The 26,585-nt window shown below is 47.2% G+C and overlaps 1 protein-coding gene across 4 annotated transcripts in view; it reads right to left on the bottom strand.

Annotated features, from left to right (window-relative positions):
* ANKS1A (ankyrin repeat and sterile alpha motif domain containing 1A) overlaps positions 1-26,585 on the bottom strand; it is a 200,330-nt gene that overhangs the window by 37,150 nt on the left and 136,595 nt on the right. The window lies entirely within an intron of this gene.

Below are 26,585 nucleotides of genomic sequence, written 5' to 3'. Positions count from 1 at the left end.
AACAGCTCTCCAGCCAGCCTCCAGCTGGCAGGCAAAGGCAGCACATTTGACACCCGGCAGAACAACACAGGGTAAGCACCACCTCTCCCCTGGCAGCCGGGAGCACAGGAAGGTCTTTTCTTCTAGCAGTCACCTAACTGCTTGTTAATGCACACTGCAAGCTCCATCCCTGAACTCAGCAAAAGCAAAGGAAACAACACATCGGACCCGTGCAGCAAACAGAGGGTGTGCCTCGACTTATCGGCCGGCAGCCCAGAGGCCGGCATCAGAAGCAGGCGGTGCATCGGCAGGTCTGCAGTGCCCCTTAAAGAAAAGGCCCCCTCCCTCCAGCCCTCCCCAGAGCATCCCCTTCTCTGGCCCTGCCCATTTCAGGTGCAACACGGCAACGACCCAGCCAGCCAGGAGGGTACTTCCCCCACCCCGCAACACTGCAGTGTTGCATCCATAAAATCGGGGGTGGATACTGCCTCCCATAAAGGACTGTGTGGATTAAAAGTATCACGTACATAGGCATCTGGCCGAAGACCTGGCTCATAGTAGATGCTCAATAAAAGGTTAACTTGCTTCCTACTTCCCCTCTGTTGTCCACAGTGCTCCGACCTAGTAAAACTTACTTTTAAAGTTTTAAAACATATTTTTACTTATATTTATTTTTTGACAATACATCCACATGGTTCAAATACTGCCTCCCATAAAGGACTGTGTGGATTAAAAGTATCACGTACATAGGCATCTGGCCGAAGACCTGGCTCATAGTAGATGCTCAATAAAAGGTTAACTTGCTTCCTACTTCCCCTCTGTTGTCCACAGTGCTCCGACCTAGTAAAACTTACTTTTAAAGTTTTAAAACATATTTTTACTTATATTTATTTTTTGACAATACATGGTTCAAAACTCAAAACAGGCAAAAGGTTATTCAAAGAAAAGTCTCCTTCCTACACGCCCCCCCACCCCCGCCGCAACCTCTGTCTCCCAGCTGCCTATAGTTCTTCTCTCGAGGCAACCAGTATAACCAGTTTCTCAAGTATCCCTCAGATCTATTTGCAAGTAAGCAAATATATGAATGTATTCCACCACCCCGCATACTGATATGCTGTTCTGCATCTTGGTTTTTCCACTTAATAATGCATCTTGGAGTTCTTGCCACGGTTCATAAAGAACATTTTTTTTTTTTAAGTGGATGAGGTATAGTCATCCTGTGTAAGGCTATATGATAATTTATTTAACCAGTCTTCGGACGGGCACGTGTGGAGTTTCCAATCTTTTCTCATTCTAAACACTGCTACAATGAATACTGTTTCACATACATCTTTGAACCCAGGTGCAAGGATATCTGTAAGATATACTAGTGATTTCTTGAGAGTCCTTCCAGGCACAGAATCTTGAGTTAGCACGAGGGACCTCACAGGTCATATAATCTCAACTCCCACGCCATGTCCAATTCTGCTAAAGACCTTCCAGAGATGGGGCACTTGCTAACTCTCCCAGTCAGTTCACACTATTTGCATAAAGCGCCAAGTTATAACATTTGTCTTTCTACAGATTTAAACGTTTTTTTCTAACTTCATCTCCTCTTCCACAGGAAAGGCTTAGGGATATGTGAAGACAGCTCTTACCTGCCAGATAAACTCTCCCCCACCACCAGGCTGCAAGGCCCAACCTGGCATTAAATGACACATCAGTCATTACATTCAGATTTCAGAAGCCTCAAAGCTGGGCAAAGAGCAGGCACTCCACAGGTATCTGTTGATGTGCCTTCTTTTTCTTTTCTGCATTTATAGGAGAAAAGTAAGGTGCTTGAGGTAAGGAAACTTTTTCTTACATGGGGGGTTGGGTCCTTATCCCTGGAATGGCTCTACCAGCCTTTGGATCCCTCCTCCAGGCCAAAGCGGGTAAATGTGGGAGAATCACCACTGCAAGCACCAGGACGGATGGAATCAAGCATGTTTTATCTGCCATTCTTCCCCCTGGGCCTGGCTCATGGTAAAAGAGACAACTGACAGACAGACAAAGAGCAGTTTACATTTACTTAGAGCCAACAATGAAAAGCTGTTTTCCCAAGGCCACAAAGAGTGTCAGGGTGGGAAAAACTGAAATGGAAGGTGACTCCAAGGTGTCTTTTGAAATAAAGTCAAGCCCTACATTATATATTTCATTATCATCATAATCACCTAACACCCAAAGCCCTGGCTGGCCTGTCCAATCAGTATCTCCTGGCTGCTCAACCCATGACATTTTGCCAAAGGACCTTTGGAAGTCAGAGTGAGCAGAATTGGACACGCTGCTGCTTCTCTGCTCCCGTCCCTCCTGCTTGCCCCAGGGGTCACCCTCAGGTGAAAAGCTCAGCTTCCACAGCCCTCTGGGTGCTTCAGCCTGCAGGCCAGCTGGGAACTGCTAGCCGGGGAACTCTCAGAACCACTGTCATCCAAACTAGAAAGTGTGTTTTGTTTTCTGTGAACTGCAGTAGCCAAGTCCAGCTGAGAAGATTCTAGTTTATAGAGGAACTGAGAGCTCTCCAACAGCTTGCAACCCAGGACCCTTCCAGCCTTGGTGAAAGCACAGGGCTAGGAGGGAAGTGGCAGTGAAGTGGGCCTGCGTGGGCAGAGAATGGCAGGTCCCCACCCAGCCCCTAAGCCAGTCCATGGACACAGGGAGGAGCGGGACCTCATCACCTCCCCCTACCACACCCCCAGGGCCCAGAACCAGCGAAGGGGGAATATGGTCATTTCAGTCTAGACACAGAGGAGCGGTCATAGGAGACAGATACCGTTCTGATCTACGCACTTAGTGTAGTTTAACCATTTAGGCTTGAGTTAAACAACAATTTGATTAGGCTGCTTTCCCAGAAACATTCTGCATCTCAGGGGAATGTCAGGGGAAGAGGCAGGTGGAATGTACCAGAAGGGAACAGTTCAATATTCTCTTCTTCTTCTATTGTTTGGGATCCATGACATTTTTGGAGAGAGACGGGAAACGGCCATGCTTTAATACTGCACTTCGGGACTTCCCTGACGGTCCAGTGGTTGAGACTTTGCCTTCCAATGCAGGGGGTGCGGGTTGGATCCCTGGTAGGTGAGCTGGGGTCCTGCATGCCTCGGGGCCAAAAAAACAAAAAAGCACAGAACAGAAGCAGTATTGTGGCAAATTCAATAAAGACTTTAAAAAATGGTCCACATCAAAAATCTTAAAAAAAAAAATAAAAGTACTGTGCTTCACATGAACTCTATAGAGAGCTCATATTTGTGTTTAGTAAAGTAAAGCCTGAAAGTTATCACCATAATGGACTCACCTATTCGAAAAATACTTGGAAATATTCCATTTTCAGCAAGTATTCAGAATTATTCCATTCAGACTTTTTTTTTCCCCTACCAGGGCTGTATAAAATGTGTTCTCTGTATGGCTAAAAACAGAACCAAAACCAAACACTAGAAATCCTGCCACTGAGGCCCTCTCCCATCTGCTTGTTAGGAACACAGGATCCCGGATGTCCACAGGCTGGCAGTGGGAAGTGACATTCTATATCCAGAGAGGCTCCACTCCGGTCACCATAACCTGGCTGCCAGGAGCAACTCAGATCACACTAGGCTTTTCCATGGACACTGGGAGTCACGGGGGCAGGGGGGAGAAGACAGCTGCTGCGGGGAGAAATACCTCCCTAGGTTCTGATGGGTCTTCTGTGCCCCAGGAAGTGCTCTGGATAAAGGCGGTCCAGGGAGAACCACAGCCTCGGTGCAACATGGCTCTGAGGCCCGTGGGGAGCCTCCCTCCTAGGAGGTTGTACGAGTGAGAAGCAATGGGCATTGTCAGGGGCTCTCACTGCAAAAATATCAGGGGAACAGGAATCAGTCTGGTCATAAGCTGAGGCCTGAGAGGAGAAAGGGAAAGAGATTGCCTTTCTCCAACCTTCTTTTGGGGCAAATGGGAACCTGAAGGGAGATGTTTCTGGAATTGACCGGCAACTGTATTTGGTGCCTGACGTCAGACACTCCCCCCCACCCCCTTTTGCTGCCTGCGGAGCTATCAGATCCCGAGGACCCTGCCACCAGATGGAAAACACACCAGTCCCGTTGGGCCTGTACCACCAGGGCTGGAGACACCGTCTACCTCTCCTTCTCTGCCCCCAACACTTAATACTTTACTGGCCCAGAAACACACTGTGCTTGCACTGTAACTTCCCAATTAGCTGTTGTATGGTGTGTCCCAGAGACACTATAGGACCAATAAAGGTAAGAACCCCGTTTCATACTGTTTCTTTAAGAGGCCACATGGTGACTTGCACAGAGCTGGCACATGGAGGGGCTGGGTAACAAACAAGTTACCAATTTGTTAAATGCCCAGGCCAGGCTAGTCACCTCACTGATACAGTAAGAGGAGAAAGGCAGCCAACACTCTGAACCCCAGTCTGGATTCTCTAATTCCCCTTCCCTCCTCATTTTTATCTTTTTCCAACCTCCCTGGGCTGCTGGCACAGTGACCTCACACCCCACGACTACCAGCTGGCCCTTTCTCTCAACAGTCCCTCAGAGCCTCGACTCACTGCCAAGGAAACGTGTGTCATCCCGTTTTTCAAGTGAGGATGCTGAAGCGCTACCCCACAGCTAGACGCCCAGACCCCAGCTGATGGCACTGCTCTCGGGGTGGGGGGGCCTGAGCCTGCCCTCCGGCGGGGACCGGGGGCAGACCCTCTCCCCGGGGCCAGAGAGCCCGGCTTGGACAGCGCCCCCGATTCCCAGGAGCACAGGCCGAGCCCTCGCCTCCTCGACCACCCCAGAGGCCCCGAGCCCCTGCCCTCAGGTGACCGATGACACCGGAGGTGGCCCCTTGGCTGTACAGGGCACCCTGACGCTGCTGACGCTGCCTCCCAGGCCCAGCGAGCACATAAGAATTCATCACCATCTCTGTCTTCTGCGGCTCAGCGGCCAACAGGCACTCCTCAGCCTAGAGTGGGCTTTGATTCCCCACATTTGAAAAAGGGTCACCGACCAGGGTCTGAGTTATTTGTTCCCTCTCCCCCCAGACTGAATTGCACAAGGCCTGGGGAAAGACAAAGATGGATTGAAGTAAATTATTTGTCTTTATTTTCTAACCTTGTCAACTGTGTTTAGGAGAGGGACAGGGTTGGGGGAGGGAAGAAGACAGCAGGGGATGAATACAGATCTGCCAGCGGGCTCAGGGCTGTCCCTTCCGAGGCAGCTCCACTAACAATGAGTCACTTCTCTTCCACAGAGCAAGGTTAGTCTCAGTCTCATGGGGTTGGGGGCACCTTGGATCTTTACCATATTTATTGTTGTATCCACATTTGAATCCCCTTTATACTGCCACCTTCCTTCTCAATCCCCCTTTTCCTAAGAGACTGGGAGACCACAGAGCTGTTTTGTTTCAAAAGTCTCTGTCCTTCTGTCTCTGACACAGGCTCAAACGAAAGCCCGAAAGCCCGAGGTGTGCTTGGCTCAGGCTATGCTGGCCGAGATTGGAAGCCCGTGACCTCAGTCTAAGTCTCTAACTCCCCTTTCTCCCCTCCTCATTTTTATCGTTCCCATACCTCTTGAGTGGCTGATATCGGGCCTTGCTCCCCAAAGCATCGCATGCCCCACAACTACCTGCTGGCCCTTTCCTTGACCGATGCTCGTGCCCCAGGCCTGCCACTTGGCAGAAAGTAGACGAGACCTGCCAAGTGACCTTCTCATTCTAGAACAGCCTACTACACAAGCACTCTTTAACTTAAAGCCTCAAGAAGCTGCTGAAAGAAGAAAAAAAGTTGGGAGACCTAGATTCCAGTTAACTTATTATTGCTGCCACGTAACTCTAGGTTATTCGCCAAGTACTGGCTTTAATAAGTGGGACAAGACTCTAAAAGATTAATAAGGATTATGTATTTGGGTTCTAGGCCAATTTACGCAATCTACTTTCTGTCCAGGAGCAGGCTTATTTGGGTGAGGAGGGTAGGAATGAGGAGGAAGCCACTCAGAAAGGCTGCAGTTCTCTCAAACACTGGGGAACCTGCCTCTTGGTCCTTCTTCAATTTTGCTTTCACCACCACCAATTTCCAAGTAACCTTCCCTTGTTGGTCCTGTTCTTCCACAGCCTGAATTTCACTACAGTGTGCTGCACTGTTAGTATGGGTATGGATTAAAGTAGCCCAAAGAAAACACCCTAAGTGCCCACTCAGAATTGATTTCCTCAGCAGTGCGGCCAGAGAAAGAAAGGGGACCTATATCCATTGGCTCCTCAGATTCTGCAGGGGAATACTTGCCTTGTAGTATCAGGGGAGACAAATGTAGAATTTTGAGTACCAAATTATATATACTTAAGATGTTAAAAAAAATTATATATGCTTGATACAAATACACTACCAGTAACCATCAGATGCCCAGAGACTTCCTGCAGCCTGCCACTCCTAAGTATCTCTGCACTTGTGAAATAGGAAGTTGGATAGATGAAGTTGATAGAGTCCCCCAAATTCATTTTAAAGCACTAGTTAAATCTTTCAGATAAGCCTTACACAAAAGAGCACATACTGCACTGATTCCAGTATGTGCTCTAGTTTATATAAAGGTCTAGAATAGGCAGAACTAATATCCAGGATTGGGAAAATGTCAGAAGAGTAGTTGCTGGGGGGCGAGGAGGGGTAAAGAGTGACTGGGAAGGGACACGAGGGAACTTCCTGTGGTGATAGTAATATTCCTGTATCTTGACAGGAATTTGGGTCACACAAACATATGCATTTATCAAAACTCAGGGAATGGTAGACTCAAGATTTATACATTTTATTTGTATAAATCCTCACCCCCCAAACTATAAACAAATACCAAACTCTAGGTAATGATATACATATTAAAATGTTTAGCGATGAAATGTACAGATGTTTGCAAGTTATTTTGAAATACATCAAAATATAAAATGGATTTTATTTTATATTTTAATGGGATGGATAGATATGAGATAAAGCAAGTACAGCAAAATCTAAATGTAGAATCTAGGCTCTAGGTAGTGAATATATTAGGCATTCGCTCACTATTCAAAAGTCTCTTTCAAGTTTTCCGTACATTAGAAGTTTTTCAGAATAAAATGCTGGGACAAAAATCTCTTTTAGGATCAAATCCTTTAGAGAATAATAAATGGTAAGATCAATACTGGTTTGAGCTTCATCATTTGTAATGAACTCTGCTCAACATGCTAATAAGCAGAGACATGCCCAATAGGCAAAGGAAACAAAGAGAGAGGAATGTGGGAAAGCTGACTTCACCATTATTCTGAGTCACGGAGCTTTCAGGGTTAAGGGCTCTCAGCCCCGCTCCTCTGTGGTGTGGCCTTCTCTATTCTGGAACCCAGGCTAACCCCAGTCTTGACAGTCTGAAAACTCAATTATCAAAGTGTTCCCAGGGATGCACAGGCCCTGGGAAACTGGTTCATATAATCAGACTCAAAGGACACTGATCCCTCTGTGAGTTGCTTTAGCATGACAAGGAGCACGTTAGGACAGTTGGCTAGTAGGGTACATTTGTATCCTCTACAGCGCGGTCCCCAACCTTTTTAGCACCAGGGACTGGTTTTGTGGAAGACAATTTTTCCACAGACTGGGGGTGGGGAGGGGTGGGGGGGGTTCAGGCGGTAATGGGAGCAATGGGGGAGCAGCACATGAAGCTTCACTCACTCACCCACGGCTCACCTCCTGCTGTGTGGCCCGGTTCCTAACAGGCCGTGGCCCAGGGGTTGGGGACCCCTGCTCTACAGCCTGAAATCAATAAAATGGGATCAAATCCACCCTCAGAATACTGCAAGGGAAAGGCGTGTGGACCATGCCAAGAGCTTATTCAATTATCCCTTGGGACTTCCCTGGTGGTCCAGTGGTTAAGAATCTGTCTTGCAATGCAGGGGATTCGGGTTCGACCCCTGGTCGGGGAACTAAGATCCCACATGCCGCAGGGCAACTAAGCCCACGTGCCTCAATGAGAGAACCCGCATGCTGCAGCTACAGAGCCCACACGCCCTGGAGCCCGTGTGCTGCGACTAGAGAGAAGCCCACTAGAGAGAAGCCTGTGTGCCGCCACGGAAGATCCTGCATGCCGCAACGAAGATCCCGTGTGCTGCAACTAAGACCCGACGCAGCCAAAGAAAAAAAATTATCCCTTTTCTACTTCAGGAGGTCATCTTTCCTGAAAATCAAGTACAGGTGCTCACAGCAAGGTACCCTTCTCCTTGGAAAGTACTTGGGATCAACACTGTTAAGACTCCAGCCTTCACAAGAGGGAAGAGATATGGGAACATATGTATATGTATAACTGATTCACTTTGTTGTAAAGGAGAAACTAACACACTATTGTAAAACAGTTATACTCCAATAAAGATGTTTAAAAAAAAAAAAAAAGACTCCAGCCTTCCAGGGTGGACAGGTTCCAGGGCTAAGTTCTCTCAGTCAGGTGCCGTGCACTGAGTACCCTGAGTGCCCTCCCGGCGATTCAGTTCATCCTCACAACCAGCTGGGGGGCAGGGGGGACTTCCCTGGTGGCGCAGTGGTTAAAAATCTGCGTGCCAATGCAGGGGACACAGGTTTGAGCCCTGGTCGGGGAAGATCCCACATACTGTGGAGCAACTAAGCCCATGCGCCACAACTACTGAGCCTGTACTCTAGAGCACACGAGCCACAACTACTGAGCCCATGTGCCGCAACTACTGAAGCCTGCACGCCTAGAGCCCATGCTCCACAAGAGAAGCCACCGCAGTGAGAAGCCCGTGCACTGCAACAAAGAGTAGTCCCCTGCTCGCGGCAACTAGAGAAAGCCCGCGCACAGCAAGGAAGACCCGATGCAGCCAAAGATAAATTAAAAAAAAAAAAAAAAAAGTTCTCCTATCGCGGCAACTAGAGAAAGCCCGCGCACAGCAAGGAAGACCCGATGCAGCCAAAGATAAATTAAAAAAAAAAAAAAAAAAGTTCCTCCTACTTTAAAGAAGAGGAAACCAAACATAAGAAAAGTTAAATAACTTAACTTCAATAACATGATCACAGGAGTAGAAATATGTGGCCAGTGCCTGATTAATTATCTTCCTAATTCAGCTTATTTAGGGCCTAGCTTCTACTCTAGTAAAGCTCAGAGTAGCATTTCAAATATGTGGGACTGAGGACATTGGAAAGGCAGTGTACACTGATGGAAAGAATGAGAACTTTGAAATAAGAAACCTGAGTTCAAAATCCACTTTAAAAAAAGTCCACTTAATTAGCTGTGGAACCTTGGATAAGTCATTTAACATCTCTTTCAATTTCCCTTTCTATAAAATGTGAAAAAATTCCTTACTCATGCAATCATTGCTACAGGCAAATTACTTGACCTGTCTTCTTAAAGCCTCAGTTTCTTCAAAGGCAAAATGAAGACCTCCACACGAGGTTCCTATAAAGATGTGAGACAGCACATAAAGAGTCTTAGTGAAGTGTTTGGTTCACTAATGAGGAATTAATTTATTATGACATGAGTTTGAGCAAGCTCTGCATCACCTAAAAGACATGGGCTTCGCTGGATGACATCATCCTAGAAGGAAAGATAAGGTCCTTGCTCCCATAAGCACAGATGGAGAGATCTGCTCCTTATCCAACAGCAGTGTCTGTCTGCCCCGCTCCTGGGAGATTTGAGGCCCTGCCACATCCCCGGGCCCCAGCAGGAGGTACTAAAGTGCCTTCTTAAATTAAGTCCTTAGAAAACAGGGTTGAGCCTAAAAGTCATTTAGTTTTCACTCTGTAACCCACTTGAGCAGATGCAAGCCTTCCTTACACCAAGAAACACCTGCAGCCCTTGTAAAACCACAGAGGCCTGGCGAAGGAGTCTGCACGGTCCCCCTCCATTGCTCATTTTAGCTTACAGAGCTTAGAAGGGGTTTGCCCTCGTGATTCACATTCATCTGGTTCCAAAAGAAACAGAATTCTACCCAAAAAACAAGTTAATCAAAACCCAGATTCCTTTTTTTTAAAACAAAAGGACAGACCAGAGGGAAATGGCTTCCTTGTGGCAGAAAATGTTTGGAACTTGCTGCGTGAACAATAGCTCACTTCCTGGATGCTCAGCTGGACGCTGCTTCTCCATTCAGGAAAAAAGTTTCATGTGAGGGAGGTGACGCCTTTCTACAAGGCAGCTTCTCAGCAGGAGCACAGAGAACCCCGGACAATACCAAACAGAGGACAGGGAGGACGTGGTGTGGGCACCATCCCCTCACCTCAGAGAAAGCTGGGGAAACAGGCGGAGGCTGTGGAATCCCAACACCCACCCTGCAAGTCTGTTAACAACTCAACTGACGGACCAATTAGCTACTCAGTAACTAGCCCAGCGCCAACCATGTTCACAGCGGGCAGGAGTCTGCCAGGCACACCTGTGGGTCTTCCGCTTCCTCCCGCTGAGGGTTCTACTCATCGAGAACCAGTTGGGATCACTTCCAAAACTGTTTAAGATGGTTGTATTTGTTGATGGAAACAGAAAATTAAACATTACATAAGCAATGAAATAAGTGCAAAAACCTGTTTCTGTGGCAACCTGGTAGATGCTTCGAAGAGACTCAATAACAGGATCATCTTTTAAAAATGTGCCCGTGAATTGTGTTGCTGGAGAAATAAACCATAAAAATTTCTAAAAGGATTCTGTGCTCGGACTGCTTCACAAGTGGCCAAATTCTTGCTTTACTTTTAAGAAACTCAATCTAGAAGTTTAAATCAATCGTGTATTATAGATGTGGTTCATGTAATAAACAGGACAGAGAACTCCAAATTAGCAGGTCCACATGGAAAGAAAAAGCCCCAGCTCCACGAAAGACTAGCCTGCTCACCTACACGTTTGGAGTTAAAGTAAAACGTTTGTATCCTTTTTAAAAATGACTTCCTCCTTTAAAAGAGTTTTGTGATTAACCAAACAACCCTAGTCCTGACTGGCCATGTCGAAAGCCTCCTGGGGGAGCTGGTAGCAGTGTCTGATAAGCTCTCGCCTCTGTTATCAATACCCCAAGCTGTGCATGTAGGAATTCTCAAACCACTTTCATTATCTAGTAAGTTTAAACTCCCACAGACACAGAACCCTTCTCCGGCTGCTTTCTCCTAAAGAGCCTCTCCGCTGAGGGCTGGAAAACCATCCCAGGTGACTCGAAGCATACTTCCAGCCCTTCCTTCTTCCTCATCGTGGCTCCTGTTTGAACAGTGCCTTGTACTTTCACTGATCATCACGGCCATGGTCCAGGGCCAAGCAGCCCAGGCTGTGTGATCACTCCTGGTTACAGAGCCAAGTCATGGGCTCTTATCTGCTATCACCTCAGAGGCCACCTCTCACTAGTCAAACTTCCAGCTTCCACTCATTGCATCCGGCAGGTGGTGAACGGAAACCGCCGTCAGCCCGCCCAGATCTCCAGCTGGGAGCACAGAGACAGAGGGGCATTTCATCGAAGACTTCCACCTGGTCCCCTTACCTTCCCTGGCAGACCATGGGGCAGGGAGGCAAAGCAACTAGAGTCCTCCAAGTCTCAGAGACGTGTTCTAAAGCTCAAGAGCATCCAAGGTCATCCTAAACAAAAAACCTGAGCTAGGAACTAGTCTGTGCCCTGCCCTAACCCCAATCTCAAAAGGCAGTGCAAAAAATTATGGAAATGGCATCCTTATATCCCCCAAATATAATCATGGAAGATAAGACACATGGAAATACACCACAGGAGTGGTAGGTTCATGGAGGATAATTATTTTCCGGGTGGAAAGCAGAGCTCAGGGGTACGGACAACAGTGAACTTGAGATGCCTGACCCTGGCTGCAGGCTGATGTGGGGCCTACTGCTCAGCCCGCCATTCCCACCAACCCACGTCCCTACCGTTCCCGAGATCCCATGCCTGGGCCTGGCAGGCTTCCGCCTCCTCTGCAGCCCCCAAATCTTCACCCTACAATTCCTTCCAGGTCCAGCTCTAGTTACCTGTGCTCGTCCACACCGTGTGGTCTAATATAAAAAAGTATTCCACGTCAGAACAAGAAGAAGGCTTTACCCTTGGTTTGTAACTTTGGCAAAATACATTAACCTACCTGAACCTTGTCTGTAAACGGGGATGAGAACACCTGCTTCGAGGTACAGGATGGGGATTAGATGCAATAACACAGGGAGAGTGGCCGGCACACAGCAAGTGTTCGATAAGCTCTGGTGCCCTGCCAGCACCCTTTTTGGACTGACTGCATCTGAGGTTTCTGTTTTAGGATCCTTACAGCAGAGGCAGCCTGGCTGTCCTGTACTAACACAAACATGCCCGTGTAAATATGGTCCGAGGACTGTGCCCAGTCCTTTGACATAAGTGTACCACGCCTCTTCCGCTTCTTTTGTGTTTCCCACTGGTGCTCCTAGCAGGTACTGAGCGCTGGGCGGGCTTAGTCAATACCCAGTGGAAAACACACAAAGAGCTTTTAAAGTGGTTACACCTTAACCGATTCTTAGGGAGGAATTTGTTTAGGACATAAATCTTTCTTCCATCTGAGATTCTTCCCAAAGAGGAAATGAGAGGAGAAAAGTTGTGGCTTTCCCAGCAGCTGTGTGGCATCTTTCCTCCTAAAATTCCTCCAACGGCATCCTCACTGCGTCACTAAGTTCCTGCCAACATCCTCTTGCATATCAGCCCTGTGCTGGCCTCAACCACAAGGAACTGTGTTCTTTCCTCTTAAAAAAATGAAATATTTCCTAAATTACAAAGAGTATATTTTATAATATTGTAATTTCAACAATAATAAATGACCCATCCACATGCTCACCACCTGGTTCAGGAAATAGAACATGGCCAATAGAACACAGCCTTTCCTGGATCAAGGCCCCCCTTCCCTGCCCCTCTGAGGCCACCAGCCTCCTGCATTAAATGCTATCATCCTCTTGCTTTTCCTTAGAATTTGCCACCCACGTCAGTGCTCCTAAGCAACGTGGGCTCCTGTCCCTCTTTCCTGGCCAAGTGGACAGGAGCACAACTCAATGGCCCTGAAGGAACACAACAGGCTCTGAGCCCAGAGCTCAGGGACAGGGCTCCCTTTGGCTGGTGAGGAAATGGGAAGCCACGGAACAGCCCCAGCATTTGAACACACAGTACTGGTAGAGGGAGAGCAACAGACCCTCGCTTCTCATCAGGCTGGCAGGGCGAGGTCACATGCCTTCTGGGACTCCTGAGAAAACCCATTCCCTACATGGGCAGCGGCATGAAACGGCTATGGGCTAACCACACCAGACAACCAGAAGGAACACAGCCTTTCCCAAACAGTCTCAGTGGGGACCGCCTGCCCTGGGAATGCCCTGGGGACCTGCACTCTTGGGCCTGTTGGCAAGGGAGTCTGGCAAGCTGTGATGACAGAGTACATGGACTTTCTCAGGAAGAACATGAAAGGCTGCACACGGAAGAGGAAAGGCAGAAAAGATGGCCACACTGCCCCTCTCCACACTGTGAGATGCTGGCACTGGGAGACCCCTGGGCCACCTACCCTGCCAAGACCATCTTTCGCCTTGGCCTGCACCAAGATTCCAGAGCGACCACAACCCACCAGTCCCAACTGTTCTGCAAGCATTTACCAGAGCCAAGACCGTTCCCCAGGGGCTGTGGGTGTGCCTAGGAGGGAGGGCCCTTTGGAAAAGGAGTGGGAGCTACATACAGCCTCAAGACAACACCAAGAGGGCAAGGTCGGTCAGAGGAGCCAAAGAAAGACTGAGCTTACTCATGTTTGAGTGCGACCCAGGACAACCATTACTTTTAAAATTTCTCATAACTTCATAACATCTCTACTGTTGGCTATTTCTCTGTTTCCCGTTTTTGTCTTGTTTGATAAGCAGGAACAATTGAAAAGGGGGCTGCGTGCTTACTTCAGAGGCAGCAAAACTGGGGCAACACTTCCAACTTTGTCCCTTCCTCGCAGAGTTTTGGGATAAGAGGAAAGAATGGGGAGACAGAGTGGGGAAGGCAGGCTGAGGAGGTGTGCCGGGCCCGGGGGTCTACAGAGAGAAGAAAAGGTGGAGAGGAGGCTTGCTGATGCCCCCGAGGGCCCCAGGTCAAAGGTCAGGGGTCCCAGGTTGGGCTTCTCACCTCCACTGTTAACTGAGGTACAGGAAACTTGTCTTCTAAGATTCTACCTTTTACATATCAAATACTTGAGTGACGGATGAACTCAGAGAAAGAGAGTACAAGGTCAGACTGAAGGAGTGTAGTACTCACGGCAACCGTGATCAACAAGAGATTTGTTTTTCCCAAGTATCTTTGAGCTCAGGCTGTGTGTGTGTGTGTGTGTGTGTGTGTGTGTGTGTGTGTTTGCACACACATGCATCAGAATCTCAAATATGCTCCTACACTGTTGAAAATAAACAGGATGGCTCTAGTCAAAACTGTGAAGTACGAAACCTCTACCCTCCTTTTTTTCTTTTTATACTTGGCTCCCAGAAGTGAGAATAAGTCCTTGGGCCCTCATCACTGTGTCGATGGCAATGGAGGACAGGAAGGTGGGGGCCATGTGAGGCAGGAAGCCGCAGACTCATCCAGCAGGGAACTTAGAGATGATCCAGGCGAGTCTCTGTTTTGCAGATAAGGAAACTGAGGCTCAGAGATGTTCAATAACTTAACCAAGGCAATGACAGGGGTGATACAGGGCTGACCCTTGCTTCTTGCCTCTCTGCTGAGTCGCCCCACTGATCTTGCAGCTGGGGAAGTGGCAGAATACGGAGCAGCCCTTAGGGAAGCCTCCAGAGGGCTGAACCCTGAAGGAAAAACACCTAAGGTAAAAATGAGCTTCTCTGCATTCTGGGGCTCTTGCCTCTTTTCGGAAAACGACTTCTGTGCAGAACACTGTGCTGTTCCACTTCAAGAGGGGACACGGGGCAGAGGTCCCTGAACTTAGCAAATGTGTGGGCCATTTCCCCTGCTAACTGGGATGATGGGAATGTTATAAGGTTGCCTTTTCATCATGACACATAAGGACTTTAAAAATCAACATGATGGAAGCATGAGGGAGATCTTCGTGATGATAGAACAATTCTGCATCTTGACTGTGATGATGGCTACATGACCCTACACATAATAAAACTGCATAGAATCACAATCCCACCCCACCCCCGCCAAATGGTGAAATGAGAACAGGGTCTGTGGACTGTACCAACGTCAATTTCCTGACTCTGATATTGTGTGAGAGTTATGTAATGCATTATACCATTGGCAGAAACTGGGTGATGGGTACCAAATAAAGGCCCTCTCTGTACCATTTTCTGAACTCCCTATGAATCTATAATTATTTCAAAACAAAGAATATGAAGAAAGAAAAATTTTAAGTTAACATGAAAACTATCCCTTGTTTTATAAAAGGACAACTGAAATACAAAAAAAGGATGGACATATTTAGAATAAAGGCAGTTGGCAACCAAATACCATCAGCGCCGCCATAACACTCCTCATTGTCCCTAATTTTCTCCTTTTATCGTGATTCAGTCAAAATTGTGCTGAGGACTATCTTAGTAAGAATGCAAAATTCCGGTCCTCCATCCTCACCAGCCTGGCAAGCAAACTCACTGTGCCAACAGACCCACCTGAAGGGAGGCCTGGCATACAGCCCCCTTTCTTCCCAGCCCGGTTGGCTTTGGACAGTTCTCTGCAGCCCGGAGAGACTAGGACACAAAAGTGGGACAGGATGGGAGTGCTGTTTGAGGCCGAGGGGAAAGGGCACATAGGGGTTGCTGGCAAGAAATTGAAGTTTCTCTTCTTCTCCTCTTACCAGTGCCCAGAACCCTCTGCTTTTCCTCTTCTCCTCCACCAGAGCAAACAGACTCAATGCCAGCCATTTACAATCCCAGGTTTTTTTGATTTACTGCCCCCTGCCCTCTTTCTGGCTGACTCTGAGATCCAGGGTCTATTCTCACAGCACCCTCTCCTTTCCTGCTGCCACCACCCCTGGCAGCTGCTTTCAGACCGGAGGACTTGCCTAGCACATCCCCTCGAGCACACGGACCCCAGTAGCACTTATCTGTCCTGATAAGTGCCAAGAGGGACGGGGGAGGGGGGGAGGTGCTCCTCAAAGACTCCCGGGGGTGGGGGAGGGGAGCCGCCAAGAAAGCCAAGGAAGCTGAGCCCAACAAGCCCACAGTTTCCAAGTGCAAACACCTGCAGCTCTCTGAGGGTTCTTTCGGGCCCCCAGAGCCCTTAGGCCTGGATCCCAGGTGGACTGGAGGGGCGGGGAGTCAATGTCCTGCCCCACCTTCCCACTAAGGGAGCAGCTCTCGCTCAGACTGACTGGCTCCCTCCACCCCAGGTCCCTGGTAGGTCTGAGCCCAGGTCCAGAGTGGCGACCCCGACCCCTCGTTAACAAACCCTTTACTGGTTCCCTTTCTTTCACACTCCCTCACTCCCCAAGGAGTGCTTCCTGGGATCCCCTCCCAGATAAACTATTTGCATCTAGATACTGCTTTGGGGGGAACTCAACCTAAGATAGATGGTCACAGGGAATCCCAACAGTGGGGAAATTGGGGCCAAATTTCCACCATGAATGAACGTATTTGATTTTTTGCCCCCTGCCCTCTTTCTGGCTCAGACTCTGAGATCCAGGGTCTATTCTCACAGCACCCTCTCCTTTCCTGCTGCCACCACCCCTGGCAGCTGCTTTCAGACCGGAGGACTTGCCTAGCACATCCCCTCGAGCACACGGACCCCAGTAGCACTTATCTGTCCTGATAAGTGCCAAGAGGGACGGGGGAGGGGGGGAGGTGCTCCTCAAAGACTCCCGGGGGTGGGGGAGGGGAGCCGCCAAGAAAGCCAAGGAAGCTGAGCCCAACAAGCCCACAGTTTCCAAGTGCAAACACCTGCAGCTCTCTGAGGGTTCTTTCGGGCCCCCAGAGCCCTTAGGCCTGGATCCCAGGTGGACTGGAGGGGCGGGGAGTCAATGTCCTGCCCCACCTTCCCACTAAGGGAGCAGCTCTCGCTCAGACTGACTGGCTCCCTCCACCCCAGGTCCCTGGTAGGTCTGAGCCCAGGTCCAGAGTGGCGACCCCGACCCCTCGTTAACAAACCCTTTACTGGTTCCCTTTCTTTCACACTCCCTCACTCCCCAAGGAGTGCTTCCTGGGATCCCCTCCCAGATAAACTATTTGCATCTAGATACTGCTTTGGGGGGAACTCAACCTAAGATAGATGGTCACAGGGAATCCCAACAGTGGGGAAATTGGGGCCAAATTTCCACCATGAATGAACGTATCTCTGTGGGAGTCTGAAAGATGTATGTCACCCTAAGGAGGGAAACTGCCAACAGCGTGGCCACTATCAGATACTAGAAAGCTAATAAGGGGGCGAAAAAAAACGATTAAAAACTTGATTTGCCTGGGTAATACTCATTATAGCCATTTATATGAACTGCTTTTCATTTGCCTAATTACCACTAGCACAATAATTACCACAGATGTATTAAATGTGTCGGATAAAACTTGTATTAAATTTTGTTTGGTTTCTAGTGTTACACAGCCCTACACTTAGCTCTTGTATGTTCATAACTGCGTGCTCCGTTGCATTGTCTGTTCACAACTGGAGAAAACACGCCTGAGGCTTACCTCCTAAAGCAGAGGCTGTCAAACTTCAGCGTGTATGGAATCACCCGGAGAGCAGAGTCTCTAACAACCTTGGTTGCTGGGCTCCCCGCAGAGCGTCTAATTCAGTAGGCCTGGGGAGGAGCCGAGAATTTGAATTCTAGCAAGTTCCCAGGTGAAGCTGCGGCTGCTGCTCTGTCATCAAGCTTTGAGACCCACTGCTTTAAAGTGCCATAATGAAGGAGAGAACAAAGGTCAAACTACAAGGTCAAACTTTCCAGTTTGCAACATGAAAGGCTGACAGTCTCTTTCAAGAAAACAGGTGGAATCTTCTAACTGTCTAGATCAGTCACTCAAGCCAAGTCAGATTTGGTATGCTGGTACCTTTACCATAAAGGGTAAAATTAACTCTGCTACTCAAACAAGTCCCAGGAGATCTGGGTCTGCTCCTTTATTCAACCAGTGGGAGTGCCCCCTGTGTGCCGAAGATGTTGCTAAGCAACAGAGGTTTGGGCACTGTCAAAGGTCTCATGAGACTCTGGGCAGGTCACATCCTCTATGGGCTTCAGTTTACTAACCTCTAAAGGAGATAACTCATAATTAGGGAAACATCCAGATCTGCCATTTTACGATGAATCAAAGCAGTATTGTGGCTCAAAGCAACAATATTCTGCCCGGCTGTGTGGGCAGCGTGATGAGAAATATGGGTAAGATACTAGCTGTTCCAACAGGCCGACTGTGACAGGGCAGGTGAAGCCCTGGTCAGTCCAATTTGAGTCAACGAATGACCCCAATTAAAGGTGTTGCCAAGGTAGGTCAGTACTATGTCCAATTCCAACCAAAGAATGTAAAAGCACCCAGCGTGAAATCCATGTTCATAATTGGTATTCCCCTGATATATTATGACATTTAATCACTCCAACTGCTGAAGGGAAAACCAGAGCCACTCACTAGAATTAAGGATGCTATGATAACCTCCTCAACTGGGGTTTTAAATGAGCCTTGTGCTAACAGCTTTCCTGCTTTGAATGCAAAGCAGGATGCCAGTGTAGAGAGGCGGGGCAGCCACCTGTGAAGGGCAGCCACTGACGCCACCGCTCTATTTCTGAGAGGACTGGCTTCTGAACCAATCTCCTGATGTGTCCCAGGCAAAGCACTGACTTTCCAGATTCCACGGAGAACCTGCAGGAAACATTCTTGTTTTATTCTACTTTACAGATAGAGAAACTGATACCCAGAGATGACCACAATTTGTTCAAAATCACCAACAAATCAACTGTGGAACTGAGGAGAGGAGTGAGGCCAACCCAGGTTGGCAACATCCAGACAGCACGCGGCTAAGTGTGAGGGCGAAAAGAACTCAGTTAAAACAAACATCTGCCCTAAGACCCACATGACAACGTGGCATTAAGGTTAAACAGGCAGAAACAGAGTCCAGCAATGGCAGTATCGAGGAGGGGCACCACGGGGCAGGGGCACACTTATCCCCACCAAGCCAACCCAGAGAAAAATACAATTCTTTTATATATAAACAAGTAACATTTTCTTAGTCTCACATAAGGTATAAACAAAAGAATATTCAGGAAACTATTTTTGTTGAACACACAAAACAAGCAAAAACACTGAAGCACATCATTAAGACAAGCCCCTAGCCCTTACTTTCAATTAGACTGCTGCCCCGAAACCCTCCTTATACAGAATTCAGGAGCCACAGACTCCCTTCACAGAAGCTCCCAGAGACAAGCAACAATGTCTTTTATCTGTGCCTCTGGCACTCAGCCCCTAGCACAGTGCCTGACACAGAGCTGGCAACTAATAAATACCTGCTAATAAAGTGGACGGTCTCAGCCCGCCTGGACAGGCACTGACAGTGTGGCCAAGAAGAGGGCTCCAGGGAGGCCAGCCAGTGCCTTTGCATCTGTTACTCATGGCGAGATGGTTCCTAAGCCAATGTGTGCCACCTACTCACAGGGTAATGAGTCCCACAGGCTTAGGATCACCCGTGTAAAGTGAGCTCTCTCCTTGATCTGTCCTAATATACAACCTTTAAGTGTCTGCATCTGCATTTCATCTCATTGTGCCGGGATTCAGGAACAAGGCTGTGCTTTGCCTATTTAGTCCTGCTGTGATTTCACAGGTGTCAATCATACTCTCAGCCCAGGCTTCCTTTCTTCAGACATGGAGCCCTTACCTGTGGAGAGCTAACTGCCTCTAACCAAGCTCACCTCGGATTTATGACGCTGCATTTCCTTTCGTAGCTCAAAACTGAGAAAATATAGACACAATTACCATGTTATATAAAATTGAGCAAATAATGCAATGATGTTGGCCTGAGTAATGCTAAGCATACAAAGGCTTGGAAGTGTATTTTAATTAATACAAGTAGGAAGCATTTGTCTAAACAATCAAGTAAAGGGCACAGCCACAAACCTGGTAGGGGTATACCATGGTCCCCAAATGTAGCATTTTCCACAAGCCGGGTTGAGACCAGTAGATGCTGCTTTGTGGAATGACTGTGGGTGTTCCCACCAGTGATGACTTCAAACAAAGCACTCAGCAGAGCTCTCTCCCAGGAACGGGGCCTGCACAGGCTGCAACATCCAACCTGCTCAGGTCCATCTGGGCAGGCGAACCCCTTCCAGAGCACTGAGAGACGTTACTGCATCTGTACATGAGGACCAGTAGACGCTTTCTTCCCTGAGATCAGCCTCTGTTCCCATCCTCAAGGGTCCGGGAGATTTGACAGTGAAACCTCTGTCAGCAGTGAAACAAATGCATCCATCACTAAGCTCTGGACTTTTATACTGGCAGTTCTCAAATGGTTGCCTGGGATGAAAAAAGGCCGAATCTAATTGAACCTTCCGGAGGAATTTAGCACAGAGAAACAGCATTATCTGAGCTGTAGCACGGCCAGACCTCTGGGTTAATAACCCAACAGGGTAAACTCATCAAGGACCTTCATTCTGGATCAGCAGCAATACTTCTGATTTTTAAAAAACGGGCTTTGGAAAATTTCCTTTTTCGACAAATCAATTCCACCAGCACCATATATGTCAGAGATGCTAACTCTTCGCTCTATCAAATAAGTGCCTGTGAAGCCTGTAAATGGCTTTAAACCCATGGACCCAGCTGAGGAGGATTCGTTGAGTTCTGCATTCACTTTACTGCAGCAAGTCCTTCTGGAGACCTACAGGGACAGATGGAACTACCTGGGCAGGAGCTGATATTTTAACTGAAATATACCGTGTTTGGTTCTTTTCTCCTTTCAATCTAATTTAAAAGATTAGGGGCCAAGAACTGGCCAAGGCTATTTCTGACCTTGACTTAAATATATGATACTTGAAAACAAAAGAGTTGTAACACCCACTGTGACATTTGCAAGGAGGGCTTTAATTTTCAACATTCTTTATAACTGTTAACTATTTTATGTATGGGGGAAGGGGCAAGCAGGAAACAGAGTTACCTTAAAACTTTTACCGGCATTTAAATATAAAATTCAACACTCCCTCTTCAAATCAGAATGTTTTCTCAAAACATTTTTTGGCTTAAAAAAAATTGGGGTGGGGGGAACTAATCAAATTGAGTGAGAAATCCATAAAACATTGGCAGTAAACCCCTTCTGAAATCCATAAATTTCTATGTGCCCACCTGTGAAGCAAATTATTGTGCATATTCTCCAGAATCCCTCATTTGTGGTATAAAAGGGCTACTACTTATTACTAGAGAATGAAAAAGTAAACAAAATTCAAGATTTAAGGGTGAGTTGGAGAAGGACTTAATTATTCTATCTCCCTCCAGAAGAAAAAGAAAGCTATCTACGCCCAAGCCTGGAAAGGTCCTCAGCCATCCAAACCTGAGCCCTTTGGAGTGACCACAACATTTTTTTTTTTTTTTTTGCGGTACGCGGGCCTCTCACTGTTGTGGCCTCTCCCGTTGCGGAGCACAGGCTCCGAACGCGCAGGCTCAGCGGCCATCGCTCACGGGCCCAGCAGCTCAGCGGCATGTGGGATCTTCCCGGACCGGGGCACGAACCCGTGTCCCCTGTATCGGCAGGCGGATTCTCAACCACTGCGCCACCAGGGAAGCCCGTGACCACAACATTTTAAGGACAGAGGACCTCCGACATCCTTCCGAGGTCCTTAATCACTGACACATTTCTAAGTGTCTCTTTTGGTCTGGGAAGCATATAGGCTTGTAAAAATGAACTGTGATTACTATCCTTGAAACGTCTCTAATCTGGTTAGGGAGACAGGCCATGCACAAAAAGACAAGATCAGCAATGCCCGACGTGCCAAATTAGTGCCTGAGGAGAGACTGCCAAATGAAAAGACTCTGCAATCTCAGGCTGCGAGTGGGCAGGTTCTGTGGCCGACAGAGACTTGCCCTCCTCCTCTCCCTGACTGGGCCCTGGTCCTCACGACTCTTGTCAAGCTAATGCCGTTGATCTAAACTGAGGCCCCCCACCCCTCCCACCTCTCACAGCACTTTCTTTTTCTTCAAGAGGGCTGACCTTTGTTTGTGACAATGTATTTTTTTTGTTTGTACTTGTTTAATATGTCTTTCCCTTTTGACCGTAAGTCCCTCAAAAGCTGGGTAAGTGTTTATTCTGTTTCCTATTTCACTTCTGTATGCCCAGCACCTACAACAATGAGCACACAGTAGGCTCTCAATAACTATGTTGAATGAATGAATGAGCAAGCATTTAAAGAAGGGCGGCATTTGAACAAGAAGAAATGGAGAAAGCCATTCCAACAGGGACAAAGGTATAAACCAAAGTGTAGAGGAAAAGAGTGGGTAAAGGAATTGACAGGAACCAGATAAACAGTACAAGATGAGACAGAAAGCCACGTATAGAAGCTGGAATCAGGTCATTCTCTGGAGAACCATGAGTCAATCCACCAGGCCAGGGAATCTGGACTTTGTACTGTAGCAATAGGGCACTGGGGAAGGTTTTCAGTCAGGGGAGATAACACAAAATATTTAGGAACATGACAAGGCAGCCACACGTATGACAGACTAGAGGAGAAGCCCAGCAGCAAGGAGAATACTGAGGAGGGGGCTATCGAGGTGACACCAGGAAGGCAGGTGGGAATGGAGAGGAAGGGGAGAGATTCTGGGAGGAAACCTTGGTGACTGACACAGGATGGGGAGGAGAGGGAGAGTTCAGAGTGAAGCGCATATGAGGGCTTGAGACATCCTTTACAGGGCCAGGTGTGGGGATCACTTATACCACACAGACTTTCCCGCTTCTCATCTTTCTATTGATTTCAAAAGGAAAATTGGTATTTAAAAAAAAGTATCTTTACCTACAAATTAAGACCATGGTGGGTTCTACAGCTGCTAAACACTACCTGAGAAGCCCTCAGGGACCAGGCAAGACGATCATGCTGTCAGGTGGTGAGCAGGTATAGTCACTCTTCCGTGATGGGGTACAGAGACCTATGCTGATTTTGCCAAAAAGCACAACGGGGGAGAGGCTGAGCTCTGTCTCCCAGGCAGGAAGCACAGGAAGAAGCTTCACAAGGCAACAAGCAGCCCCCAGTCACTTCACAGAGCAGCTTTCTGTACGACCCCCTCAGGCGGAAGTGGGGACTCTGAAAGGGTCACACACACTGTCCCTTGATTTGGGTTCACGGACAAACTGGTCTCCGTAATTTTTCAGGAGAGTAGGAGGCACGTCAAACTCCTTGGTGAAGCATTACTGGGTGGCATTTGACAAGAAAACCTCATCAGAATATATATTGCAATCTGTGATGATGTCATACGACTCCAAGAGGACCTGAGGACCTCAATGCAACCAGAGAACAGAAGTGGTGTGAGAACAAGCCATCTGAGCAGAGGGGGAGGGAGCTGGGTTAGCTGGCAAAGAAATGAGAAGGTTTGAGGGTGGGAGGACATAACTGCAGCCTTAAATATCTGAAGAACTGTTAAGCAGGACAGTTTGCATGGTCCAGAAGGTAGAACCAGAACTGATGGGGTGGAAGTCACAGATTTTAGCTGGAAACAAGAAAGGAGTGTCCACAATTTCACACAAGTAATGGCGGACGGCAGAGGGGGTCACTTGGGGCTTCCGAGAAAAAGCCTGACGATCACTTCAGGGAACACAGAAGTGACTTTGTTCATAAGGCAGTTGGACTACCTGGTAACTCAGACTCCTTCTGATTTCTTGATTTGAGAATTTGCTAGAAATCGCCCTATCACTCTGCGAGCCACAAAAGAAAACACCTTACAGTCTTCCATCCAGGACATCAGTAGAGGGAGGAAATGCTTTGAACCTTAAAAGTGAAAAGGAAAACTCATGCTTTTTCCCAGGAGTCCCCTCTTCCAAGTTACTTTCCTTCATTTACCTAGACAAAACTTCTTTCTGGAGTTGGGGAGAAAAGTAAAATAGTACTGCAATAAATTGGGGTTAAACAAGAGGAATTGAAAAGTAACTGCTAATTAATGCCAAAACGAAAATTCAGCTCACCTATGTGCTAACTACAATCTCATTAAGACTTAAAAGCTCTAACTGGCTTCCCTCATTTAACAATTCCAACATCTTAAACAAGTCATTTCAGCTTGCAGACTTTAGTGTCCTCACTTGGAAAACTAAATCAAATAGTGGGCAAGATCAAATAGCTGCTATAAAAATCAACAGGATGTCTGGTCTTGGCAACGATTTCTTGGATTTGACACCAAAAGCAAAGGCAACAAAAGCAAAAATAAACAAACTAAAAAGCTGCACAGCAAAGGAAACCAATAACAAAATGAAAAGGTAACTAATGGAATGGGAGAGAATATTTGCAAACCACATACCCAATAAGGGGTTAATATCCAAGATATAAAAGGAATTCAACTCAATAGCAAAAAATCCCAAGTAACTCAATTTAAAAATGGGCAAAGGACCTAAACAGACATTTTCCTAAAGAAGATATACAAATGGCCAACAGGTACATGAAAAGGTGCTCAACATCATTAAGCAACAGAGAAATGCAAATCAAAACCACATGAGATATCACCTCACACGTTAGAATGGCTGTTATCAAAAAGACAAAAGTGTGGGCTTCCCTGGTGGCGCAGTGGTTGCGCGTCCGCCTGCCGATGCAGGGGAACCGGGTTCATGCCCTGGTCTGGGAGGATCCCACATGCTGCGGAGCAGCTGGGCCCGTGAGCCATGGCCGCTGAGCCTGCGCGTCCGGAGCCTGTGCTCCGCAACGGGAGAGGCCCGCATACCACAAAAAAAAAAAAAAAAAAAAAAAAAGAAAAAAAAAAAGACAAAAGTGTTGGTGAGGATGCAGAGAAAAGGAACCCTTGTACACAGTTGGTGGGAACGTAAACCAGTACCGTCACTGTGGAAAACCATATGGAGGTTCCTGAAGAAACTAAAAACAGAACTACCATATGATCCAGCAATTCTACTTCTGGGTTTATATTCAAAGGAAATGAAATCACTATCTCAAAGAGATATATCTGTGCTCGCATGTTCATAGCAGCACTGTTTACGATAGCCAAGGTATGGAAACAACCCAAGAGTCTGTTCACAGATGAATGAATAAGGAAAATGTGGAGTATTACTTTTATTACTTTATAAAAAAAATTATATTATAAATTATAATATTATGCACGCAACGGAATATTATTTAGCCTTAAAAAAGAAGGATATCCTGTCATTTGAAACTACATGGATGAACCTGGAGTATATTTTGCTAAGTGAAATAAGCCAAGACAGAGAAAGAGAAATACCCCATGATATCACTTATGTGTAGAAACTTAAAAAAAAGTCACACTCATAGAACCAGGGGAAATAGGGGAAGGCTGGTAAAAGGGTACAAACTTTCAGTGATAACATAAATAAGGTTTGAGGATCTAACGTATAACATAGTGACTGACTACAGCTGATAATACTGTGTTTATCATATAATCAAAATTTGCTAATAGAGTAGAATGTCAACATTTGCACCAAAAAAAAAAAAGTAAATACGTGAGGTGACAGATGTACTAATTAACGCAATGTGGGGAATACTTTCACAACTTATATGTATATTAAATCATCATGTTGTATACTTTAAATACCTTACAATTCTATTTTACGTCAATAAAGCTGGGAAAAAGTCAACAGATGGCATTACTCCCTATATAAAAATAAATTCCAGAAGAAACAAAGATTTAAACCTAAAAAATGAAATGATAAAACTACTAGAAGAGAATAAGAAAATGCCGCTTTTTTTCCCTGGTATTCATATAATAAGGAAGATCTTTTTAACTAGGACACAAAATCCTGGTTTAAAAAAAGTCATTAAAGGAGGAGGAACAAAGATGGCGGAGTAGAAGGACGTGCTCTCACTCCCTCTAGCGAGAACACCAGAATCACAACTAGCTGCTGGACAATCATCGACAGGAAGACACTGGAACTCACCAAAAAAGATACCCGTCAGGCTTCCCAACCTGGGGGTCCAGCAACAGGAGGAGAAATTCCTAGAGAATCAGACTTTGAGGCCCAGTGGGAATTGACTGCAGGACTTTGACAGGACTGGGGGAAACAGAGACTCCACTCTTGGAGGGCACACACAAAGTAGTGTGCGCGTTGGGACCCAGGGGAAGGAGCAGTGACCCCAGGGGAGATGAAACCAGACCTACCTGCTAGTGTGGGAGGGTCTCCTGCAGAGGCAGGGGGTGGCTCTGTTTTACCATGGGGACAAGGACACTGGCAGCAGAAGTTCTGGGAAGTACTCTTTGGTGTGAGCCCTCCCAGAGTCTGTCATTAGCCCCACCAAAGAGCCCGGGTAGGCTCCAGTGTTGGGTTGCCTCAGGCCAAACAACCACCAGGGAGGGAACCCAGCCCCACCCATCAACAGTCAAGTGGAGTAAAGTTTTACTGAGCTCTTCCCACCAGAGCAACAGTCAGCTCTACCCACCACCAGTCCCTCCCATCAAGCCTCTTAGACAGACTCATCCACCAGAGGGAAGACAGCAGAAGCAAGAAGGACTACAGTCCTGCAGCCTGTGGAACAAAAACCACATTCACATAAAGACAGACAAGATGAAAAGGCAGAGGGCTATATACCAGATGAAGCAACA

This window comes from Physeter macrocephalus, chromosome 18 (assembly GCF_002837175.3).
Source record: "Physeter macrocephalus isolate SW-GA chromosome 18, ASM283717v5, whole genome shotgun sequence".
In the NCBI taxonomy this organism is placed as follows: domain Eukaryota; kingdom Metazoa; phylum Chordata; class Mammalia; order Artiodactyla; family Physeteridae; genus Physeter; species Physeter macrocephalus.
Note: the sequence above shows the minus strand (reverse complement) of the source record. Positions and strands in the feature narration are given on the sequence as shown.